General features: G+C 47.8%; 1 protein-coding gene across 2 annotated transcripts in view; it reads right to left on the bottom strand.

The window, feature by feature from the left end:
• LBR (lamin B receptor) overlaps positions 1 to 12,136 on the bottom strand; it is a 30,101-nt gene extending 17,965 nt beyond the window's left edge. The window contains exons 1-2 of one of the 2 annotated variants that reach the window (XM_075595509.1): positions 11,977 to 12,136; positions 10,687 to 10,752 (exon numbers count right to left, since the gene is read on the bottom strand). The gene's annotated coding sequence lies outside the window, so the exon portion shown is untranslated. The remainder of the gene's footprint in view (positions 1 to 10,686; positions 10,753 to 11,976) is intronic. The other variant, XM_075595508.1, reaches the window with a different exon arrangement.
• Positions 12,137 to 18,002: the final 5,866 nt, after the last annotated feature.

The following is an 18,002-nucleotide window of genomic DNA, read 5'->3' as shown; positions in this document are numbered from 1 at the left end:
AAATGTGTGTTATTTGGATATGCCAGAATATTTTTTGCTAAATAAAATCACAACAAGAAACACTGCAAAAAGGAGCAGAGAAAGCACAATATCAATCAATGCCAACAGACACGGATAAAAATAACAAACACCCAATCCCAGCAAGCTCTAATCCCAGAACACACACCTTAAAAAGGAGGAGTGCTACTGAACGTGGCCAAATGTATACGACAAAAGACAGAAAAGCCCAATGCAACAAAATATATAGTACTAGCTGAGACCCGGCGTTGCCCGTGAGTTAAATTTCCTGCTCCCTCCTCTCCCCCTATTTCTGTGCTCCCCCTCTCCCACCCCTCAGAGGGAGGGAGGGACAGTGGACAGGAGGGGACGACGACAGTGGATAGGAGGGGGAGAGGACACACACACAGTGTCACACACACACGCACACAGTGTCACACACGCACACAGTGTCACACACGCACACAGTGTCACACACGCACACAGTGTCACACACGCACACACGCACACAGTGTCACACACGCACACAGTGTCACACGCACAGTGTCACACGCACACAGTGTCACACACACACGCACACAGTGTCACACACACGCACACAGTGTCACACACACACGCACACAGTGTCACACACACACGCACACAGTGTCACACACACACGCACAGTGTCACACACACACGCACACAGTGTCACACACGCACACAGTGTCACACACGCACACAGTGTCACACACGCACACAGTGTCACACACGCACACAGTGTCACACACGCACACAGTGTCACACACAGACACAGTGTACAGGAGGAGGGGGGTAGGGAGAGTGGAACATGCTCCCTCAGGTGCAGGCTCCCGTGCACGCGGCCCTCAGCTCGCGCTCCCTCAGGCTGCCCCCTCCCCCTCCCGGCCGTCCGTTCCGCCGCTTGGTCCCGCCCGGTTGAGGTGGGAGGCGCCGGGGTGTGAGGTGAGCTGGGAGGCAAGGCGGGAACACAGGCTGGAGGCGCAGGGGTGTGAGGTGAGCTGGGAGGCAAGGCGGGAACAGGCTGGAGGCGCAGGGGTGTGAGCTGGGAGGCGCAGGGGTTTGAGGCGCATGGCCGCCGGCAGGGGTGTGAGCTGGGAGGGGAGGCTGGAGGCGCAGGGCCGTTTACTTACTTACCTGGTGGTGTCTGTGTGTATGTGTGGTGTGTGTGTGCTGGGTGAGGCGGCAGTTTGGTGGCTCTATGATGTCACCCTTCTGATTGGCCAGAGGCTGAGGACCAATCAGATTCACCGCATCTAGCACCAACCATACAAATTTCAAATTTATATATTAAGATATACAGTAGTTAAATACTTCAACAATAATATTCTCATGAGTAAGGGTATTTTAGTTAAACCCTTTGCCAGAGAGTTATAAGCCTGCAGCCACGTCACAACCAAATTTGCAGGTCCTAACACTAAACTGTGAAACGTCTCTTTTAAGTGTTTTGAGTGAGAATGACGGCAGTAGGTCTGTCCCTACATGGTGGGTTCTGGAGTTAGAGATTGCTGGGATTGTGTGTTTGTTAATCAATTTTAAACTGGCATCGGTTGTTTGAAGGTTAGTGGCCCCTCCTCCCAGGGTTTAAGCTCACCCCTCCCCACATTTTAAAGTACGGAATGTTTTTTTCATTTTGCTGTATGGACAGACTTACTGCGGCCATTCTCCCTCCAAACAGAGGTAAACGAAGTTTCACAGTTTAGTGTTAGGACCTGCAAATTTGGTTATGCCTTGACGTGGCTTGCAGGCTTATAACACTTTGGCAAAGGGTTTAACTAAATGACCCTTACTCATGAGAATATTATTGAAGTATTTAACTATATACTATTTACTATATATTTTGTCACATTACATGCAGCATTGGTCTTTTCTGTCTTTTGATGGATAAAAATAAGACAGAACAGTGCATAAATACAGACAATAGTACAAAGTGAGACAGAGTGCAAAGTATAGACCACGAATACTGATAATCATAAAAAAAAGGGAGAGGGGCTAAAAAAGTGCAGTGAACAAGGCAGAGAAATAAAAAAAAAGTGCTCTGCGCTCAGGATACTGTGATAGGTCTATATCCTATTTCCCAATCAGTGCAAATTGAAAACTAATGTGATTAAAAGTGTTCAATCTCAATTTGAGTGCTGTGTTATTTAACAAGTAAAAAATGAAACCTGTTAACAGAACATAGAGTTGTATGGAGGTTACTGCTACTGTACTCATGGAATGGCTCCACAGACCGTAGTACTAGTGCAAAAAAAAAAAAAAAAAAAAAAGAGAAAACAGCGCAAAACCTCATAGTGTAGTATATAAAAAATTATATTGGTATATTCAGCGGGTAAGTATAGCACGTACATCAATAAAAACATATACCTTGGAAAAGACGCGACGGAAGTGACAGAGCTCTGGTGATGTCATCGGTGTGTCCGCGGAGACCCGACATCCGGAAGCAGTAAGGAGTCTGTCGCTTCACATCTACGGCAGCAGCATTCTCACTATGCAGTGAGATGTACACCGAACCGAGTGAAAGGACTTTAGAGACTGCTACCAGAGAGGGAAGGGATTTGATCTCCTTGTCTGGGCTGAATCAACGTGATCCGATGCGGTTGCGGATGTGGTAACATGTTCCAAACATGTCATGCTAATATATGTTTTTATTGATGTACGTGCTATACTTACCCGCTGAATATACCAATATAATTTTTTATATACTACACTATGAGGTTTTGCGCTGTTTTACTGAACAAGGCAGGCAATGTTTCAGGGGGTGAGCCCCTACTTCTGCCCCGTTCCCACAGACCAGGGCGTCTGTGGTACTTCCCATGAGACCCTCCGCAAGAACCTCCCCTGTAAGCAAAAGATATTACACGAGGCTCCAATGTTTGTGCTCAAAAAAGATGGCACGTTGCAGAACAAATGTTCAAGCGAAGCTAAGCTTTTTAGCAATTTCAACATTTGTTCTGCACTGTGCCAGCTTTAAGCACAAACATTGGAACCCGGTGGTAATATATTTTCCCCTTGAGTGCTTACCTGTTTATTGTGCTTTCACACTAGCCTGACATTGTGCAATAGGTTTCCCATCATTGGGACCACACCTAATTTATACCTGTCTTTTGATTACAAGGGAGGCAGTGTCAAGTGAAGTAGCACAGACCCCACACCCCTTGTCTGTGGGAAGGTGCCACACCCAGAAACGTTGCTCCCCCTTGTTTTTCACTGCACTTTTCCTTTATGATTATCGGTATTCTTGTGTTGTACATTGGAGGGACTCTGTGTTTCACTTTGTACTATCGTCTGTATTTATGCACTGTGCTTGGTCTTATTTTTATCCATGTATGTTGGAATAGATTGATATTGTGCTTTCACTGCTGTGACTTTGTAATTTAGTGTAAAAAAATAAAATAAATGTTCTGGCATATCCAAACAACACGTATTCATTATTTACATGTGAGTGCTGGGAACAGAGTTGGATGTTTGTGTAGATATTTGTGAGGTTTTAGGGTTCCGCTCTTGTTCCCACTGCACCACCATCGCTCTTTTGTATAGATTCACTCATCGTTGGAGTGCTGCCTATATCCTATACTTTTGTAATAACATTCATTGTAAACTGCCAACAGCCAGCAAAAATATTCGACTCCTGAGATTTTTCCATCCCAGATACATCATTTATATATTTTTGGGGTGCCCGTGCAGTAAAGTTTAGTTTGTTCTCCAGCCCCTCAAGGTCATCAATATGAACCCTGGTGATTTCAAATGAGATAGAATCAACAACAGGGCACTCACTAATATAAAAGCACAAACATTATTATATAGAGTGCACACAGTCCAAAAGGTAAGTACAGTAAAGAACAAGGTGACATGCACTACAAAATTTAAAAAAAGGTGTTGTTTATTAACTAAACTACGCTTTTTTTGCATTTTGGAGGGCCTGTCGAGTGAGTAAAAGCTGACTATATTTTATAATCTATTTAAGGGAGACAATGCTATATATTTTCAAGAAATTAAAGATAAATGCCTAATCTCCAATTTTTATTACCATATTTACTTACAATGGCGAGTTTCAAGATCTTCTATTCATCATTTTAAAATAAAACAAGGAAATACTGGCAAACACTAGTCCCAAAAGAGGGGGGGGGGGGGGGGAAGAGAATTCAGTGGTCCAGTAAAGTCCCCAATGTAACAGCACTCAATAACACTGAAGTCTATAGTATATTGTATAGTAACTTAGTATGTCGTATATTGACAGGAAAAAAACAGACAGAACTCAGAACGTCCATTGGTGAAAAAATGATATATAGGCATACCCCGCTTTAAGGACACTCACTGTAAGTACACTCACGAGTAAGGACATATCGCCCAATAGGCAAACGGCAGCTCACGCATGCGCCTGTCAGCACGTCCCAAAAAGCAATACAGGCATACCCCGTTTTAACATACGCAATGGGACTCCGCGGAGCATGTACAGTATGTAAAGTGAAAACGTACTTAAAGTGAAGCACTACTTTTTTTCCACTTTACGATGCATGTACCGTACTGCAAACATCATATACATGCATAACTGATGTAAATAATGCATGTGTAACCAAAATAAATACAGTAGGCTTTATAGAAAGAAAATCTTTAATGTCAGCTGATTTTTTCTTACTAGTGCCCCCACAAAATACATACCAAAAAAACCCATCCCTCTAAATACATGCAACCCCATCCCGCCAACACATATTAAAAATGCCCCCGCCAATACATTTTTAAAAAATCCCCCCCATAAGTATTTTTTTTTTTAAATCAGGCCGCACGGGTAAAATCATATCTCCTCCAGCACGGGTAAAATAATATCACCCCCCACCTGCATGTCCCTCACATCACCCCCCCCCCACCTGCATGTCCCTCACATCACCCCCCCCCCACACCTGCATGTCCCTCACATCACCCCCCCCACCTGCATGTCCCTCACATCACCCCCCCCACCTGCATGTCCCTCACATCACCCCCCCACCTGCATGTCTCACACATCATCCCCCCCCACATCACCCCCCCCCACCTGCATGTCCCTCACATCACCCCCCCCCCCCACCTGCATGTCCCTCACATCACCCCCTCACCTGCATGTCCCTCACATCACCCCCCCACCTGCATGTCTCACACATCACCCCCCCCACCTGCATGTCCCTCACATCACCCCCCCACCTGCATGTCTCACACATCACCCCCCACCTGCATGTCTCACACATCACCCCCCACCTGCATGTCTCACACATCACCCCCCACCTGCATGTCTCACACATCACCCCCCACCTGCATGTCTCACACATCACCCCCCACCTGCATGTCCCTCACATCACACCCCACCTGCATGTCTCACACATCACCCCCCACCTGCATGTCTCACACATCACCCCCCACCTGCATGTCTCACACATCACCCCCCACCTGCATGTCCCTCACATCACACCCTGCATGTCCCTCCTCCCTTTCTTTCCCTACCTCAAGCGGCGTGCAGGTTGCGGGCGGCAGAAGCATGGCAGTCAGAGGCGGCACACGCACGCTAGAGCGCGGCTCTGAGCGGGCTCGGGGGAGTGATCGGAAGAACCGGGGGGGGGGGGGATGGGGTGATCGGAAGAACCAGGGGGGGGAGGGGGGGGTGATCGGAATAGCCAGGGAGAGGGTAAGGTGATCGGAAGAGCTGGGGAGAGAGGGTGGGTGGTGATCGGAAGAGCCGGGGAGAGAGGAAGGTGATCGGAAGAGCCAGGGAGAGAGGGGGGGGGGGGTGATCGGAAGAGTCGGGGAGAGGATGAGCCGGGGAACGGAAGAGCCGGGGGAGCCGGGTAAAGGAAGAGCCGGGGGAGCCGGGTAAAGGAAGAGCCGGGGGAGCCGGGTAAAGGAAGAGCCGGGGGAGCCGGGTAAAGGAAGAGCTGGGGGAGCCGGGTAAAGGAAGAGCTGGGGGAGCCGGGTGAAGGAAGAGCTGGGGGAGCCGGGTGAAGGAAGAGCCGGGTGAAGGAAGAGCCGGGGGAGCCGGGTAAAGGAAGAGCCGGGGGAGCCGGGTAAAGGAAGAGCCGGGGGAGCCGGGTAAAGGAAGAGCCGGGGGAGCCGGGTAAAGGAAGAGCCGGGGGAGCCGGGTAAAGGAAGAGCCGGGGGAGCCGGGTAAAGGAAGAGCTGGGGGAGCCGGGTAAAGGAAGAGCTGGGGGAGCCGGGTAAAGGAAGAGCTGGGGGAGCCGGGTGAAGGAAGAGCTGGGGGAGCCGGGTGAAGGAAGAGCTGGGGGAGCCGGGTGAAGGAAGAGCCGGGTGAAGGAAGAGCCGGGGGAGCCGGGTAAAGGAAGAGCCGGGGGAGCCGGGTAAAGGAAGAGCCGGGGGAGCCGGGTAAAGGAAGAGCTGGGGGAGCCGGGTAAAGGAAGAGCCGGGGGAGCCGGGTAAAGGAAGAGCCGGGGGAGCCGGGTAAAGGAAGAGCCGGGGGAGCCGGGTAAAGGAAGAGCCGGGGGAGCCGGGTAAAGGAAGAGCCGGGGGAGCCGGGTAAAGGAAGAGCCGGGGGAGCCGGGTAAAGGAAGAGCCGGGGGAGCCGGGTAAAGGAAGAGCCGGGGGAGCCGGGTAAAGGAAGAGCCGGGGGAGCCGGGTAAAGGAAGAGCCGGGGGAGCCGGGTAAAGGAAGAGCCGGGGGAGCCGGGTAAAGGAAGAGCCGGGGGAGCCGGGTAAAGGAAGAGCCGGGGGAGCCGGGTAAAGGAAGAGCCGGGGGAGCCGGGTAAAGGAAGAGCCGGGGGAGCCGGGTAAAGGAAGAGCCGGGGGAGCCGGGTAAAGGAAGAGCCGGGGGAGCCGGGTAAAGGAAGAGCCGGGGGAGCCGGGTAAAGGAAGAGCCGGGGGAGCCGGGTAAAGGAAGAGCCGGGGGAGCCGGGTGAAGGAAGAGCTGGGGGAGCCGGGTGAAGGAAGAGCTGGGGGAGCCGGGTGAAGGAAGAGCCGGGGGAGCCGGGTAAAGGAAGAGCCGGGGGAGCCGGGTAAAGGAAGAGCCGGGGGAGCCGGGTAAAGGAAGAGCCGGGGGAGCCGGGTAAAGGAAGAGCCGGGGGAGCCGGGTGAAGGAAGAGCCGGGTGAAGGAAGAGCTGGGGGAGCCGGGTAAAGGAAGAGCCGGGGGAGCCGGGTAAAGGAAGAGCCGGGTGAAGGAAGAGCTGGGGGAGCCGGGTAAAGGAAGAGCCGGGGGAGCCGGGTAAAGGAAGAGCCGGGTGAAGGAAGAGCCGGGGGAGCCGGGTAAAGGAAGAGCCGGGGGAGCCGGGTAAAGGAAGAGCCGGGGGAGCCGGGTAAAGGAAGAGCCGGGGGAGCCGGGTAAAGGAAGAGCCGGGGGAGCCGGGTAAAGGAAGAGCCGGGGGAGCCGGGTAAAGGAAGAGCCGGGGGAGCCGGGTAAAGGAAGAGCCGGGGGAGCCGGGTAAAGGAAGAGCCGGGGGAGCCGGGTAAAGGAAGAGCCGGGGGAGCCGGGTAAAGGAAGAGCCGGGGGAGCCGGGTAAAGGAAGAGCCGGGGGAGCCGGGTAAAGGAAGAGCCGGGTAAAGGAAGAGCTGGGGGAGCCGGGTAAAGGAAGAGCCGGGGGAGCCGGGTAAAGGAAGAGCCGGGGGAGCCGGGTAAAGGAAGAGCCGGGGGAGCCGGGTGAAGGAAGAGCCGGGTGAAGGAAGAGCCGGGTGAAGGAAGAGAGGGCACACCGCCGCCCGCTGGTGTCCGTACTCGCAAAGCACGCGTACGTACACAGGGGGTAAGATGCAATTTTTAAAAAAATGTACGTACTTGCGAGTGTACGTAAAACGGGGTATGCCTGTACCAGCTTCCTACCTGTACCGAAGCTGTGCGCAAGCGGCGAGACAATAGGGCCTGTTACACGTGTTATTTACATCAGTTATGCACGTATATGATGATTGCAGTACAGTACAGGAATACCCCGGTTTAAGGACACTCACTTTACGTACACTTGCGAGTAAGTACATCTCGCTCAATAGTCAAACGGCAGCTCACGCATGCGCCAGTCAGCACGTCCTGAACAGCAATACCGGCTCCCTACCTGTACCGAAGCCGTGCGCAAGCGGGGAGACTATAGAGCCTGTTACACATGCGTTATTTACATCCGTTATGCACGTATATGACGATTGCAGTACAGTACATGCATCAAAAGTGGGAAAAAGGCAGTGCTTCACTTTAAGTACATTTTCGCTTTACATACATGCTCCGGTCCCATTGCGTACGTTAATGTGGGGTATGCCTGTACATGCATCGATAAAGTGAAGCGCTACCTTTTTTCCACTTAAGTACAGTTTCGCTTTACATACATGCTCCGGTCCCATTGCGTACGTTATGCCTGTGTGTGTGTGTGTGTATATATATATATATATATATATATATATATATATATATATATATATATATATATATATATATATATATATATATATATATATATATATATATAATAAAAAATAAATAACTTTTAATGAATATATAATATAATAAAAAATAGGGTATTAAAAACTGCCCGGAGCACAATGAGATTCAGAAATATGAACCTCTACTCAATCTTTAGAGCAACTGCCCCTGATAAAAATAATTTGAGGACAGGACAGGGTAGCCCAACAAAAATAGAAGTTAAGCCAACTAGGAAAGGGGGCTGCAAATCCATCCACCTACACATAGGTCAACAGGTAGGAATGAGTAATAACAAAATACCTACTGTAGCTGGATTTGTGAAAGATGCAAGTATATCAGTAAATACTAATGTTTCACTGAGACAGAACTATAGCAAGTGTACTTGTACAGCAGGGCCCCGCTTTACTGCGTTCCGCTCATAGAGCGTTTCCCAATGCATACCCATATTCATTAGATTCGGCGCTTGTTACGTTTTTCCGGCAATTTTCAGCATGACGCTCTCAGCAGCAAAGTATCCGGCTGTCACTAAGCAACAGTTTTAGCGAATGCACAACTCCTTGTCAGATGCCACGTGTCAGCTAAACAGTCGGTTTACATCTCTGCACCTCTGTGTTCAAAAAGGAACAATACAGTACAGTAGGGCCCCGCTTTACAGCGCCGTATGAGCGGGGCCCTGCTGTATTAGGGATAGTGTAAGCGGCCCCTAGGTAGGGACTCCCCGCTAAAGAGTATCCCTTGAGAAAGCACCAAAGGGAAACGGCCGTCGGGGTTGCCGCTAACCACCCCCCCCCCCCCCTAGGGGCACCTTAGTGCTATTGGAAGCACTTTTACCCACTACCCCTGATTTGATGGACTACTCTATGGCCAGGGTCAAAAAGACCGTGCTGACCAGCGCTGAGGGGGAAACATCATCCCTATTGAGCACGCTTCCGCAGGCGTGTGGAATTGCAGCCGACAGCATATACATCATCATTTTTTCACCAATGGACGTTCTGAGTTCCGTCCGTTTTTTTACAGTCACTTTACGACATACTAAGTTACTATACAATATACTATAGACTTCAGTGTTATTGAGTGCTGTTACATTGGGGACTTTACTGGACCACTGACCCCCCTCTTTTGGGACTAGTGTTTGCCAGTGTTTTCTTGTTCGCTTTACTTTTACCCTCATTGCACTGTTCACTTTTCTACCATATACTGTATTTAGATTAATTAGGGAGTGCTGGTGTCACATTTGTTGTTCATTTTAAAATAGTCAGTAGTGGTGGCCAAGTCTCTCTCCAGGAATAGTCAGTTATTCAGTATGATAAATCAGTCTCATGCCACACTTTACAATCACATTTATGGCAATGGAAAGATGTATAGCTGTCATTTCTCTCCCCCATCTGTCACATCCAAAATATCCACTCAGTATAGGTTTGGGGGTGGAAGGGATATACACATATCAATAAGGCACCAAACTGCACCTATGTTTATACAGACAGTATGGAGATTATAGCCGTCAATAACGATCGGTACTTCCAAAGTCACGCCCCACAATGCCATGGCACCGTGGAAGCAAAGCATTGTGGGGTGTGACTTAGGAAGCTTCTGCTGTAATTTAGTTATACCGGGGATGCACAACGCTTAGAGGCACGGCACTCTTCCCCACAACATTTAAATAAAATGCCTGGGGAGCCCGCGAGGCCTCTAACTGCCCCTTACCCATCTTTCGGCAAAGCGTCGCCATGATAACACGGCGGCAAATGGCGTTGCTGCCGATGCCGGAGAGAAGGGGGGAAAGGAGCAAAGGAGAGAGAGAGAGAAAAAAAAAAGAAGTTTGCGCATCCCTGAGTTATGCCACGCACACTAAGGCCGCGTCCATGCTCGTCGAGACAGTGCGGAGGAGTGTGCGGCGCGATCAGTAATATGATCCTATATGAGGTAGTCTTTCGAGCAGATGCGCGAGGACACCGATACAGTCGCTTCGTTGCATCCAACTACAGGGCACACATCGCTCCAGCTAGAGTTAAGCCCCTCGCACAGTTGTGCACTGACCTACCATGGACCCAGCCGTAGGTGCAATTTGGGGCCTAAATGCAGTGCCTCAGAAACTCACTATACTGCCTGGGATCCTCCATTACAGGCTCTTGGCAAACCCCTTGGAGACACCTCCCTGTTGGGAATTACAGGTAGTCCTCGCTATCCAACGTTTCACTTTACAACGAATGGCATATCCAATGCAACCCTGAGGGCCGTTTTTCAACGCTGCAATGCTTTATCCAACGCTTACCGCCACTGATTAACATGGGACTCACTTTACAACGGTTTCACTACCCAACGCTACTTCCAGAACGGGTTCCGATGGATAACACGAGGACTGCCTGTACCAAGAGAAGCAAACCAAAAGATAACTACAAACATGTAATCTCATTGCCAGGAGGTGCCAGCAACACACGCCTCCAAAAAAGGTTAAGATGAAAAGTTCCCTCTCAGGGATACTGTCAGACTGGTGAATTACACATGGGCAATATACCACAGGGGATGATGCCCATCAGGCAGGTGCGCAATAGAAAATGTAAACGTGTGTGAATATATATATATATATATATATATATATATATATATATATATATATATATATATATATACACACATACACACACCCCCCCCCCCCCCCACCGGGCAACCTGTGACCACTCATACAGAAACTCCTGCGAGTTCACCTTTCCGTTGTGTTTAAATACCAAAACAAGGTTTCCCAACAGAAATAGGAACATCTTCAGGTGTATATATAGATGTGCATAGAAAAAAAAAAAGTGGTACAAAATGGTAAGAAGTATTAAATAAAAGCAAACATTGGGAGAAAGATGGCCCTGTCCCCGAAGAGCTTGCGATCTAATACCCATGGTATACAGACATGGAAGCGCATTGATCAGGCCTCGGAGGGTGGGGGGGGTCTTTCATTACACGCCCCTTCACAGACCCGGGGAAGGGAACTTTTATGGGATTTACTAACCCCCAGAAACAAGAAGTGTTCAGGTTTATTTCTCCAAAAGTGCCAAGTATACATGTCACAGTCTTCACAAGGGGACCTCACAACAAGAAGGGGAAGCGGGGGCGGGGCCGGGGCATTTCCAGGAAAGAAAGTCAAACGGGACCGGGCGGGCGGTACCATTAACCCTTTGCAGCGCGCGGAATACGTTATATAAAACACGCACCATGTAGAATTAACAGCAGCCCGGCGCAAACAACAACGCCATATAGACGCGAACACACGCGTGTGGGAAGTGGCTGCAATGTGACACTCTCCCGCTGCAATGTGACACACGGTGACACTCTCGCGCTGCAATGTGACACCCTCCTGCTGCAATGTGACACTCTCCCGCCGCAATGTGACACACGGTGACACTCTCCCGCCGCAATGTGACACACGGTGACACTCTCCCGCCGCAATGTGACACACGGTGACACTCTCCCGCCGCAATGTGACACACGGTGACACTCTCCCGCCGCCATCTCCCCAGCCTGAGGGGAAAGCCGACACTTCAACAAGTCCCCACAACATTATGCTTCAGATCCAAGGGGGCACAAGAGCTGCTCTTTACCTGTTCACAGGTGGCTGCGTCCTAGGTCACTGGGGTGCGAGAGATCCGCATATAACCGGATCCCCGGCCTGACGCCAGCGAGCCCGCTGCTGGGAAAGTAATCAAAAGTACACAAACCGCTCGCGCTCCGGTTCTCCGCTGGGCGATGGGCGCGAACGCTGCTGATTGGCTGCGGCGGGTGGTTTGAAACGTTCCCCCTGTGTGTGATTGGTCGCCGCGGGGAGAGGAGGCCACGCCTTTCTCAGCTCCGAGGGAGAGAAAAAAGCACAAACAGGCGTTAAAATGGAGGCAGGGTGTGGGGAGGCAAGGGGCAGGCGCTGCTGCTAGTGGCACAATCTGCCATGAAGCAGGTTATACAGCTGTAATAACAGTTTCATATTCCCGTTACAGGAAGTCTGCATTAGTGAGGCGGCCATAACTATGAAGCACAACTGTAATGCATTTTCAAGCGTTTCAAATAAAGTTGAAGTTGTCCATAAACAATATCTTCTTCGTACGTTCCCTGCTGTTTGAGCAAATAAAGCTAATAACTATTTGGACACAGTCTTTATGACTGGTGTTTTTGTAGGAAAAAGCTGTAGGAATCCGAAGCAAAGAAAAAAAATGATATCTATAAACTACAATAAATATTCCAGCAATTAAAAAAAGAAAGTCAGTAGAAAAATAACACACTCTTCCCCTCAGTTTTTAAGCACCATTCATATTAATTTCATAATCGCTTTGTGGAGTTTCTTGTTGATCCCTTAAAGACAGAAATATTTCCCCACCCCCCCCCAAAAAAAAATTAGCCATGGTCTTTAGAAGATAATCCTTTACAAAGTTCTTGAAGTAAACAGAATCGTGACACTTTAAAAATTAGACTTTACCTTAATAAATTAGAATTCAACAACTTTAATTAACAACTGTATCCAAGCATTAAGTAGATAATCTTCAACCTGTAATAAATGGTCATGTTTGTGTATATCAAAAAAGACAGCAGAGTGAAATTGAGAATGCATATAAAAAAAAAAAGTCCTGGATTAGTGTACTTAATAGAAACATAGAAAACAATTCAATACATTCAGAGATATATACTAATTGAATAAAAAACTGTGCCATCTCAATATTGAAATGAAATACTCCAGCCTGAGGCATAGTCTGAGCATGGCCTTAAACCTTGTTCCCTCTAGATTAGACGTTCTCATGGACAGGGCCCTCAGTACCATTCGTATCGGGAGGCGTCCGTTAGTGCTGCATTCTACTTAATGTAACTACCGTTCCCCCATTGCACCGCGCTGAGAAATATGTCGCCACTTTATAAATAAATGATAATAGTAATACAGAAAATGCCAGCTCAAGCTAAATGGAGACCAACGTTCAATATCTCTGATGTGTTTAACAACTATCCTGCAAGGAAGGTACATACTCCAAAAGTGGCGTATTGTTCTCTCCCCGGCATCCAGTCGTCTATCCCTGCGGGACATATGGAGCTGTAATTGAGAATAGAGGCTTGGGTCCTAGCCCCGTCAGCTTGATTCCAATTGGTCAGTTCCAATTTCCCACGCTCACCAAACCCCGGCCCCTGGGGGCTGTCCTTAGATATAACAAAGAGTAAATGCTGCACACCACAATATGATAAAGAGTGATACAATTACCAGTGCTCTCATCAATGTACGATCGGCTGCATCCAATCCACGGCATACAAAAAGGAATGAAGATGGGGCACACGGATTTCCAAAATAAAGAGATTTATTAAAGCATACACAACGTTTCGACCCTAAGGTCTTTGTCAAGTGCAAAAAGTGGCTTGTGCACTTGACAAAGACCTTAGGGTCGAAAATTTGTGTATGCTTTAATAAATATATTTATTTTGGAAATCTGTGTGCCCCATCTTCATTCCTTTTTGGCTGTCCTTAGATGCCATCACAGCCCAGATCTGATTGGTCCATCTAGTCGAGCCTCGGGCTCCTGATTGGTTTACAGCTGGTTCTCCATGTTTTCAGATAGAGGCCAGGAAACTATAGAAGCTGATGCCGATCAGGGCTCCACAGTAGTTTGTGGTTGATCTCGGTGACAAGAGACCAACTGGTATAGTGAACTGTGGACCATAGATGGCATCCAATGTATGTTACCGGTATTAACAGACGGATAAAGGCGGCATCTAAGGTAAACTAGCTTCAGTAGCACCCTACACCTAGAGAGCTAGGAGTCCCCTGTACCCAGAGTTTGTGGTGAGTTATTCCCTTGTGCTTATACTGTGTTGCTCCCGGCAGAATAAACTTGAGTAACTCTCTCATTCTGTCTGGTGTTTGCTATCCCTGTTAAAAGACAAGGCCTTCATCCAACCGTGGATCAATAAGAGCTGAAGAAGATGATGATCTGATGAACAAAAGCGATCAGAGTTATTTCCATTAATAATACAAAAATAAAAAGTATTTCTAAAGTGAGCATCCCTCCTCCTATAGCTGTGGAATTCCAACTCCCCTCTTACCCCCTCATTAGGCCTCATTAGGTCTCATTGGCGATTAGGAACTTCAAGGCCATTGTTATCAACAAAGATTCCTGACTATAGATTTTTGCGGGGGAAACATTTTACCCATATCAACATTTCTTGTGGTGTGTACCTTTCACCTGCCATGTGTACTTTCATGGGGGTATTTTTATGATCGAATGGTAGAGTTTTGATAGAACCTTTTGCATTCAGCCCTGAAAAATGTAGACATAAAGAGCATTACACGGTGTTACTAATTTGGGGCCACTATTTGCCAAAACAGTATGTAAACCTTGACATATTTGGTATCAGTGTACGCAAGGGATCCAGGTCAAACACGTTTAGTTTTTCTGCCCACGGTTACACTAACTTGTGTGAGGGATTTTGAGGCAGAGCCGGAAGGTAATGGACATTTATGAGAAAAATATCAAGACAACTTTTTTCAACAGAAATTCAGGGCCAGAATGTTGTGTGTGAAAATATGTGTTACCCTTGTCTAAATTCCCTTTGGTATGTACTGTATTTTCATAAAAAATTATTCTTTAATTGGGGATTTTTTTTCCTAGAGAGAAGTTTTGGTCTGTAATCAGTTACATTAAGCATGTGCACGTGCAGCTGTTCCAGGGAGCATGCTGCAGTGGGGAGTGTGAGCAGGTGGTCTCTTTGGAGTCTCAGATTGCTGATCTGAAGAGGCAACTTGCAACACCGAGGGACCATGACAATCTTGAAAGGAGTTTAGTGCTCACTAAGCAGGCCCTGGCGAAGGCCACAATTATAGTAACCGCGACGGCGCTTGCGCCGCGAGAACAATTCTGTGGAAGTCAATGAGGGCGGACATAGTGCGCGCAAGCGCGGGCACGATGTGGAGCGACCGCGCGGCAGAGTTTTCAAGCTACAAATGATTGTTTTTTTCGCAAGACGGCCGCGACACGTGCCCACTATAAACAAAGGGTTTAGCGAAATGACCCTTACTCACGAGAATATTTAAGTATTTTACCATGTATTTTTGTCACATTGGATATAGCAATGGGCCTTTCTGTCTTTTTGATATATAATATATATTTATATATATATATGTGCAGTGGTTGACAAATCACCAAAAAATCTACTCGCCACACAAAAAAATCTACTCGCCACCTAGTACCAAACGTGTGCTGCTTGGGCCAATATTTACTCGCCCGGGGGTTAAATCCACTCGCCCAGGGCGAGCAAATGTATAGGTTTGTCGAACACTGTATATGTGTATATGTAACCCTGTTTCCCCCCCCCCCTCTCTGGAAACATGTTGCTGCTACTACTGATGTCTTGGTGCGTGCATACCAGTGAGGGGCCAGGAGAGCTGAGAGTCCGCGATGGGGTGGGGACCAGGACAGGCTTACGGTGATCCTTATGTTCTTTCCATGGGGATACAGCACCTCCAGACACGGCAGGCTACAGCAAGGCTGCAGGCAGTCCCTTCCATGACGGTTCTTTCTCTCTCATACCTCTGGCTAATAGACCGCAACTCAACCAAGGGTATATAAATGAGGTCTTTATTTGTAGCAACCACTGCAAATGGTAAACAGCGTTGCATATAGTGGAGTAGGGGTCTCAGATCCCTGGATGGTGCTGGCCAGCAGTTAATGGTTGAGGCCTTGTGCCATGCACAGATCTTGCTCTCCCAGCCCCAGGAGGGTGGAGGAGAACTTGACACACGCTCCTCTCCCCAATAGGGGTGAAGGAGGACTCACACCTCCTCTCCCTAGGAGGGATGGAGGGGAACCGTCTCGTATAATTTGGAACATCCTCCCTAATGCAAAAGGGGGGGGGGCCACAGGGTATGCACCAGGATTGGCTGCAACACAGACCCCATGACACCACCTCTATTGCTACTCAGGGAGGCTGCGTGAGGGGGGGTAAACCCCACAGGGTAGCCTGTCACTGCCTGTAGCTACTGGGACTTAAGTGACAGGAGGGGCAGAAAGATACCTGGACCAGCCATGGCTGTGTGTGTGTGTGTGTGTGTGTGTGTGTGTGTGTGTGTGTGTGTGTGTGTGTGTGTGTGTGTGTGTGTGTGTGTGTGTGTGTGTGTGTGTGTGTGTGTGTGTGTGAAAAAAAGAACATTACGCGCAATCTAAATTGAATTACCAACACAATATAAATAGTGATATAGTGATATATAAATAAAATAACACAATTTATGACAGAGGAGGTGCAGTCGATACTACCTTGCCCTATTCAAAATGCTGCCGTATAGGTCCACAACCCTACCACCGTCGAGATAGAGAAATTGGCACAGATGACCTAGGCGCAAAAAAAAAACTGGGAAAGGAAATATTAACTTAAAACCAGAGACGAACATGAAACACAGAGAGAGCTCAATGCACATCCAACGAAACTTTATACACGGTACAGTGCCTAAATATACATGTATTGATATCTATTAAATAAAATGATCTTTTAGTTTAACATTTTGGCCAAATTGTTGTAAGCCCCTGAGCCTCTGCACGGCAGACCACACCTCAAGGGTCCCTACACTAATATAAATTCTTAATAACCTGTGCATTGCTAGGAAGAATGATTTATAATAAATCTGTCAAAATCTCACTCAATAGCATCTCCCACTCTCAGGGGAACTTGCCTGCTTGCAGTGTGATTGTGACAAATCTAATACAGAGTGCTTTTCCTGGTAATGTACAGGTTAATAAAAGCTTCAATCAGACTTAGAACTTTGCAACTAATTTTGACAGATTTATTATAAATCATTCTTCCTGGCAATGCACAGGTTATTAAGAATTTATATTAGTGTAGGGACCCTTGAGGTGTGGTCTGCCGTGCAGTGGCTCAGGGGCTTACAACAATTTGGCCAAAATGTTAAACTAAAAGACCATTTTATTTAATAGATATCAATATGATATCAGAGGGGTTAATTAGGCAAATAACTCCTGACGAAGCTAGGGAAACCAAGCGAAACGCGTTGAGTACTGCAGTATCCAAGAGGAAACTTCTGTGAGACATCCGAAGTTTCCGGGTGGCCGCTACCGGAAGCTACACCAGCAGGCACCTCCCTGCGATCATCCAAGCGTCACAGAGGCGGTGATATCGCCGTCCTGACTGTGATTGTTTTAACTGCCTAAGAGAGTGGCATCCTAGTAAGTGTGCACTCTATAGGCCAGGCTTATTTTAATGTTAGATAAAGTTTTAGAATATATATCTGCGTTATGGTGGTATCTTCCCTTTCCGTCTGGAGGTAAACCCACACACCCACCTAACGTACATACCTGTATGCAGTGCCACAGATTGGATTTTGCATACATACACTCACACACAGGTGAGTATAAATATTGAAGTTTTTTATACTCCAACTCGTTTTTTTGTTTTTTTTGACATATTACACTATTGGTGTTTTTATATATTTTTTTTCATATATGGTTATTTGATGACCTCCGTTCCCTCCATCCTGCCACAATCAGAGGGGTTATATCATTTTCTGACATACGGTTTTGTAAGAATTCCAACTACAAATCCCTAGTGTTAGTTGGAAGAAATGACAGATAAAGAAAACAGTGTATATAAC

Source organism: Ascaphus truei, chromosome 4 (genome assembly GCF_040206685.1).
Source record: "Ascaphus truei isolate aAscTru1 chromosome 4, aAscTru1.hap1, whole genome shotgun sequence".
NCBI lineage: Eukaryota > Metazoa > Chordata > Amphibia > Anura > Ascaphidae > Ascaphus > Ascaphus truei.
This window is presented reverse-complemented; position numbering and strand designations above follow the sequence as displayed.